The 7,181-nt window shown below is 41.0% G+C and overlaps 1 pseudogene; it reads left to right on the top strand.

Moving 5' to 3' along the window:
• The first annotated feature begins 618 nt into the window (after nucleotides 1-618).
• Nucleotides 619-1,596, top strand: LOC123837443 (heterogeneous nuclear ribonucleoprotein A1-like; annotated as a pseudogene).
• The last annotated feature ends 5,585 nt before the right edge of the window (nucleotides 1,597-7,181 follow it).

The following is a 7,181-nucleotide window of genomic DNA, read 5'->3' as shown; positions in this document are numbered from 1 at the left end:
TCTTGTCTTATCACCATAAAATAAAAAAAATGTGAGAAGCAAATTACTGCTTTTTATATTTTATGATTAGCCATGACCCGGAAATACATTGATCTTGCTGCCCATAGCCGGTCTTTCCATTGATTCAATAATCATATATTGAATGTCTTCTATTTTCTCTTTTGATAAATGGTTATTGACTCAATGAATGGCTAGGGAAAGGTGATGACAACCTCAAGACTGGTTATAATTAACCCCATAAAATATAAAGAGCCAGGCAAAAGCCTAATGATCTCAGGTATTGATAGGGAGATTTAAAACACTGATGCAAGGCCAAGGGTCCATAATCATGTGATCTCCCTTTGCGAAAACTCATCAGAGCAGAGACAGAAGATTTGGACTCTAGATCCAGAAGTTGTACACCCTCACTGAGTGGGCAGGTCTCTAAGCCTTGTTTCTTTACCTGTAAAATGAGAATATTAATAAAATTATAGCCTTCTATTACTGCCTCACCAAGTTTTTCTGAGGATCATATGACACAATACACAAGTATACTTCAAAGAATAAAAGATAGGGCTTTTTTCTGCCCGTGGACTCCGCCGAGTAAGCATCGTTAAAGTTTCCCCTCCCACCGCCATCATGTCTGAGTCAGAGTCTCCCAAAGAGCCCGAACAGCTGTGGAAGCTCTTCATCGGAGGTTTGAGCTTTGAAACAACCGAAGAGAGTCTGAGGAGCCATTTTGAGCAATGGGGAACGCTAACGGACTGTGTGGTAATGAGAGATCCAAACACCAAGCGCTCCCGAGGCTTTGGGTTTGTCACTTATGCCACTATGGAGGAGGTGGATGCAGCCTTGAACACAAGGCCACACAAGGTGGATGGAAGAGTTGTGGAACCAAAGAGGGCTGTCTCAAGAGAAGATTCTCAAAGACCTGGTGCCCACTTAACTGTGAAGAAGATTTTTGCTGGTGGCATGAAAGAAGACACTGAAGAACATCATCTAAGAGATCATTTTGAACAGTATGGGAAAATTGAAGTGATCTAGATCATGACTGACCGAGGCAGTGGCAAAAAAAGAGGTTTTGCTTTTGTAACATTTGATGACCATGACTCTGTAGACAAGATTGTCATTCAAAAATACCATACTGTGAATGGCCACAACTGTGAAGTAAGGAAAGCCCTATCTAAGCAAGAGATGGCTAGTGCTTCATCCAGCCAAAGAGGTCGAAGTGGTTCTGGAAACTTTGGTGGTGGTCGTGGAGGTGGTTTTGGTGGGAATGACAACTTTGGTCGTGGAGGGAACTTCAGTGGTCAAGGTGGCTTTGGTGGCAGTCGAGGTGGTGGTGGATATGGTGGCAGTAGGGATGGCCATAACGGATTTGGTAATGATGGAAGCAACTTTGGAGGTGGCGGAAGCTATAATGATTTTGGCAATTACAGCAATCAATCCTCAAATTTTGGACCCATGAAAGGAGGAAATTTTGGAGGCAGAAGCTCTGGCTCCTATGGTGGTGGAGGCCAATACTTTGCCAAACCACGAAACCAAGGTGGCTGTGGTGGTTCCAGCAGCAGCAGGAGCTATGGCAGTGGCAGGAGGTTTTCATTACTGAAATTCTAGCTGTATCCTTAATATCTAGGGTAGTGATGAGCACACATTACTCAGTCAAGGGTTAGCAGGAGAGGAGAGCCAGAGAAGTGACAGGGAAGCTACAGGTTACAACAGATTTGTGAACTCAGCCAAGCACAGTGGTGGCAGGGCCTCGCTGCTACAAAGAAGACATGTTTTAGACGATACTCATGTGTATGGGCAAAAAACTCAAGGACTGTATTTGTGACTAATTGTATAACAGGTTATTTTAGTTTCTGTTCTGTGGAAAGTGTAAAGCATTCCAACAAAGTGTTTTAATGTAGATTTTTTTTTTTTGCACCCATGCTGTTGATTTCTAAATGTAATAGTCTGATCATGATGCTGAATAAATGTGTCTTTTTTTAAATGTGCTGTGTAAAGTTAGTCTACTCTGAAGCCATCTTGGTATACTACCCCAACAGTGTGAAGTTAGAATTCCTTCAGGGTGATGCCAGGTTCCATTCGAAATTGATTTGCAACCTGCTTGGGCACAGAAGCCATTGTCTCCACACACCTTGGTGTAGTTGAACTGACAGTTAATGTGTTGTGACCTGGAGTTCACCATTAAAAGGGTCACCCAAGCAAAGTCCTGGAGTTTATTTGGTTATTAATATGATTGTTGGCACATCCTATACAATATATCTAAATTGAATTATGGTATCAGATAAAATTATAGATAGGATTAAAGCTTGTGTATCATCCATTATCATGTGTAATCAATAAACGATTTAATATTCTCTTGAAAAAAAAGAATAAAAGATAGGCAAATACATGTAAAGTATCAGTATTATAAATAACAAGATCTATTGCAATTGGGGGCCATATCTCTCTCAATCACAAGAGCTACCATGTATTTATCCTTTGCTAGGTATCCCAAACATGCATGGCCCCTCATTCTCCCAATCTATCTTCCCCTGCCAACCGGCCTGAGTACAAGTATCTTTCTTAGGTCTGTACCAGATCTACTAGATCCTCTTAAGGAGCCTCTCCTTTCTTCTTAGCCTCATGCTTCCTATGGGGAGATTTTAGTTAAACTAGCCATATTCTTGGTCTCTCTCCCTAGGAAGGGCTTTGATTGATGAGTTTGGGGGGTAAGAAAGTGATCCTCTTTAAGACTGTTAAGTACTAATAAGTCATTTTTGCCCTCTATGTCATGTTGGCCATTTTGCCCTATACTTGACAATAACTCTGCAGGAAATATAATTCTCATTATAATGTTTATTATCTATATGTATGATTTTATTAACTGTAAAATCTTAGATCTTAGAGATTTGATTTGTTCATGCAGTGGCTGGCTATGTCACATATAGAATATTTTATGTATATTAATTCTAGGCAAATTTACCCTGAGAATATTTTAGCAGCTCTACCTTTATTCATAATCAAAGAATAAAGACTTTCCACTTGTGAACACTTTAAAATGTGCATTAATTTTAACTCGCTAACACGGTAAAACATGGGAAATGTGATATATAAAGAATGAAAACACAAGTCATGGTGCTTACAACACAAGAGAAGCACAGTGGGAAGATTTTTTTTTTTTTTTTTTTTTTTTAAGCCTCTGCTCAACAGGGAATAGAAAAAAGAAAACACAAATGTCTCTGTACTGCTCAGGGAAGCCTTGCCTTTGTGTGCTATTTCCCAGCAGATGAAAAGGCAAAGAGAAACTCCAGCCTGCATAGCTCCCCTGGGATTTGAAAGAACAAAAGAAAAGCAAACACTCCCCTGCTTCCAAGAATGACAGTTAGGCAAGAATAGTCTGTCTTTTCTTTTTGTTTCTTCTTCTCCCTTATTATTAAACAACAACAAAAAAGATTAGTGATAAAGCAGAAATCCTTTTTAAAATTATTTCTGTTTTGGGGTCAGAGTTTAGCATTTTTTGGAAAATTACAGCAAAGCTTATTTTGTTCCCCTCCTTTGGACATTCATCATTAATTCCCAAGCAGATTTTGATTCTTTCGTGATACACTCGAAATTTAAAACTTCCGATTTCCTCAGGTTATCTGTATTATTGAGTACCCTCAGTTAATGCTGATTTGCAAATGACTTCCTTATAGTACCTAAAACTTCTCAAAGCCTTATTCCTAGGACTTCAGCTCATCTTAGTGTCCACCCAAGTGATGTGCCGTGTCAGTGAGCTGCCACTAGGACAGACTCAAAGCTTAGTAAGAATATTATCATGCCACAGTTCTGAGCTCAGTTATTGTGCCAGGCTCTTGGACCCATCAGTGGCAGGTGATTTGAGACATGCTAATGGATGCCTAACGTTATGCTGAAGGGCTTAGTCCCAATTCACAATGAGACAGGAGCTTCCCTGCCCACTTTTATCTCCTGAACTTTACTCTAAATAGCAGGACATGTGTGGGAGCCACATTCTTGTTCAATCCAAAAGACACAGCCACCAAAATAACATCTGGCTACCGCATTTAGTATCCGCATCCTCTAAATCCTGGCATGTTAAGACAGGTCCCCCTCTGTGAAATCCTTTATTTATGTTTCTTCCTGACAGTGGGAATCAGACATGGAGATGAATCATCTAAAGAGAGCAGGATCTTCTTTGGAAGTTCTGCCAATGAAATCCACAAATGCCTTTGACTTAAGAGCAACCATACAGCCTGAATTGGATGCTCTTGATCCCTCCTGTCCTTAACATCCTATTCTTCTGGGTTTGCTCTTGACCATCTGGTTATTCTTTTTTAGTAACTCTCTGGCCTCCTTTTCCTCTTTCCCTTTGTGTGGGTATTGGCCAGTCTTCCATCCTTGACTCAGCCGTTAACATGCTATACTGTGAATCACAAACCAAAGTGCTTACACAGATCTGAAGGTAGCATAAATAACTGAAGCAGGCTGTATGAGACAAAAATATGTGGTTCTCTTACTCTTTGATACAGTCAAGAACTGCCTTTTCTCTTATAAGGAAATAACAACAGAAAGAACACAAGCACGACCTTAAATGGCAGCTGATACTCAGAGTCAGGGAGATAACCATGTAGGAGGCTTGGGGCAGGGGGGAGCTGTGGCGGGTAGGAGGAGGCAGCTGCTTCCCAGCTACAGTCAGTGCCTACAGATAGGTAACAGGACTACTAGAGAAGAGTTGCCGTTTCTCAAAAGAATTTGGAAATCCAGATTCTTTTATATAAATTTTTATGTGAAGTCACCAATATTTCAAATTTTCCTCAGGTATAACATATCTGTATGCCAGAAATGAGTATGCTGGCCAAAGTGAACACATCTCCATGCCAAATATGGTCAGTGGGTCCCCAGTTGGCAGCTTCTTCACCACAGCTTACTAAAGGCAGTGGTTTTCAAACTGCAGAGCACAAGCCATTATTGGATCATGTAATCGAGCCTAACGGATTGCAAGAACCATTTTTAAATGAAATAGAATTGCATAGAAGAAAACAATTAAAAATGATAAAATATATCACATTTAATAAAGATGGGAGACACACATACACATGCATTTGTGTGTGTGTGTGTGGTGGGTCACTATTAAAGAATTTTTTTATGACTATAGTCCAAAGGTTTGAAGGTCACTGCCCAGGTGATGTTATTCCACTCCTTTACCTTCCATTACAACTTCAGTGCTTATATGATTGTGAAATGTGCATCTGTATGCTAGATTTTTCTCTTAAACTTCCACCACTTTTTTTTTTTAAGATTTTATTTATTTGAGAGAGACAGAGAAAAAAAAAAAACAAGCAGGGAGGAGGGGTAGAGGGAGAGGGAGTAGCAGACAACCCTCCCTCCCCCCCCACAGAGCAGGGAGCCCTATGTGGGCTTCATCCCAGGACCCTGGGATCATGACCCGAGCTGAAGGCAGATGCTTAACTGACTGAGCCACCCAGGCGCCCCTTCAGCCACTTATTTTTAATTATCTGCTGGATATTATCACTTGGATAATCCATAGGTCCCACAATGCATTATAATAGAATAATTAAAATAATGCGCCTTGTAGTCAAATGGATCTCAGTTTGAATCTTAGGATTTCTTGGCCTGTTTTCTCATATTTAAATCAGGATAATTGAATCACCTGCATAAGATTTGTTATAAGAATTTGTCCTTAGAACAGTGCCTGCACATACAAAATAAACAGATATTGCTTGAGCACAAAGCATATTCCAGACATTGTCCTAGAAACTAGAGATCGATGAGAAAACTCTGCTCTTCCATAATTAGACAGTGCTGCTTTTCAGTAGTTGAGGAAAGGAAGTTAAAATTAACAAAACATCTCCTTAATGTTTTACCGGATATGTACAGTAATCCTTTTATAATGTAATCTATAAATACCCTTTTCAAATAGCCTCTGATGTGTACTAATTAATGACCACAAGGATGACATTCTTCTCCCTGCTGAATGTCAGGAGGTGTCCTTTCCTCTTGAGTGTCATGAGCCTCCCCTGTCCTAATTTTGCTCTGCTAAGGAACTCGGGTGTAGAATAAGATGATGCCTGTCTTAGTCCATTAGGGCAGCTATAACAAAGCACCACAGACTAGGTGGCTTATGAACAACAGAAATTTATTTCTCGGGATGTCTGGGTGGCTCAGTTGGTTAAGCGTCTGCCTTTGGCTCAGGTCATGATCCCAGGGTCCCGGGATCAATCCCGCATCAGGCTCCTTGCTCAGCGGAGAGCCTGCTTCTCCCTCTGCCTGCTGCTCACCCTGCTTGTGTGCTCTCAGATATATATACAAATAAATAAATAAACATCTTAAAAAAAAGACATTTATTCCTCACAGTTCTGGAGACTGGTAAGTCCAAGATAAGGACCCATCAGATTCAGTGTCTGGTGAGAGCCTGCTTCCTGGTTGATCTTCTTGCTGTGCCCTCACATGACAGAAGGGGCAAAGGAGCTCTCTAGGGTTTCTTTCTTAAGGACATTATCTTACTCGTGAGGGCTTTTCTTTCTTTATTTATTTATTTACTTCTTTCTTTCCTTTTTTTTTTTTTTTTTAAGATTCCATTTATTTATTTGACAGAGAGAGAGAGCGCACAGCACAAGCAGGGGGAGTGACAGGCAGAGGGAGAGGGAGAAGCAGGCTCCCTGCCAAGCAAGGAGCCTGACCTGGGGCTCGATCCCAAGACCCTGGGATCATGGTCTGAGCCAAAGGCAGACACTTAACCGACTGAGCCACCCAGGTACCCAGAGGGTTTTTCTTTCCTGACCTAATTACCTCCTAAAGGCCCTACCTTCTACTACCATCACACTGGATGTTAGGTTTCAACATATGAATTTGGGGTGGGGGGAGGACACAGATATTCAGTCCAAAGCAATATCCTTTCCCTTTGAGAAGTTTGCCAGCAGTGAACACATACACAATCTGTGGCAACCTACTGATTGAACTTCCTGCTTCCAGATCCATTCCCTTTTAAAACATCCATCACACTGAAACCATGGACTCCCTATAAAAGAGATTCTGGTCATAACCCTTCATTTTCTAACCTTTGAATGATCCTGCACTGTCACCTGTAGGAGGGCTGAGCTCCTAGTGGGATTAACCAGGCCCTGCATGATTGTACCCTCACCTCTTAAGCATCATCTGGTCTCAAATTCTGTCTTCTTGTCAATTAGGACAAC

Source organism: Mirounga angustirostris, unplaced genomic scaffold, assembly GCF_029215605.1.
Source record: "Mirounga angustirostris isolate CCGP_5_RB_7025 unplaced genomic scaffold, mMirAng1.0.hap1 SCAF_5, whole genome shotgun sequence".
Lineage (NCBI taxonomy): Eukaryota > Metazoa > Chordata > Mammalia > Carnivora > Phocidae > Mirounga > Mirounga angustirostris.
Note: the sequence above shows the minus strand (reverse complement) of the source record. Positions and strands in the feature narration are given on the sequence as shown.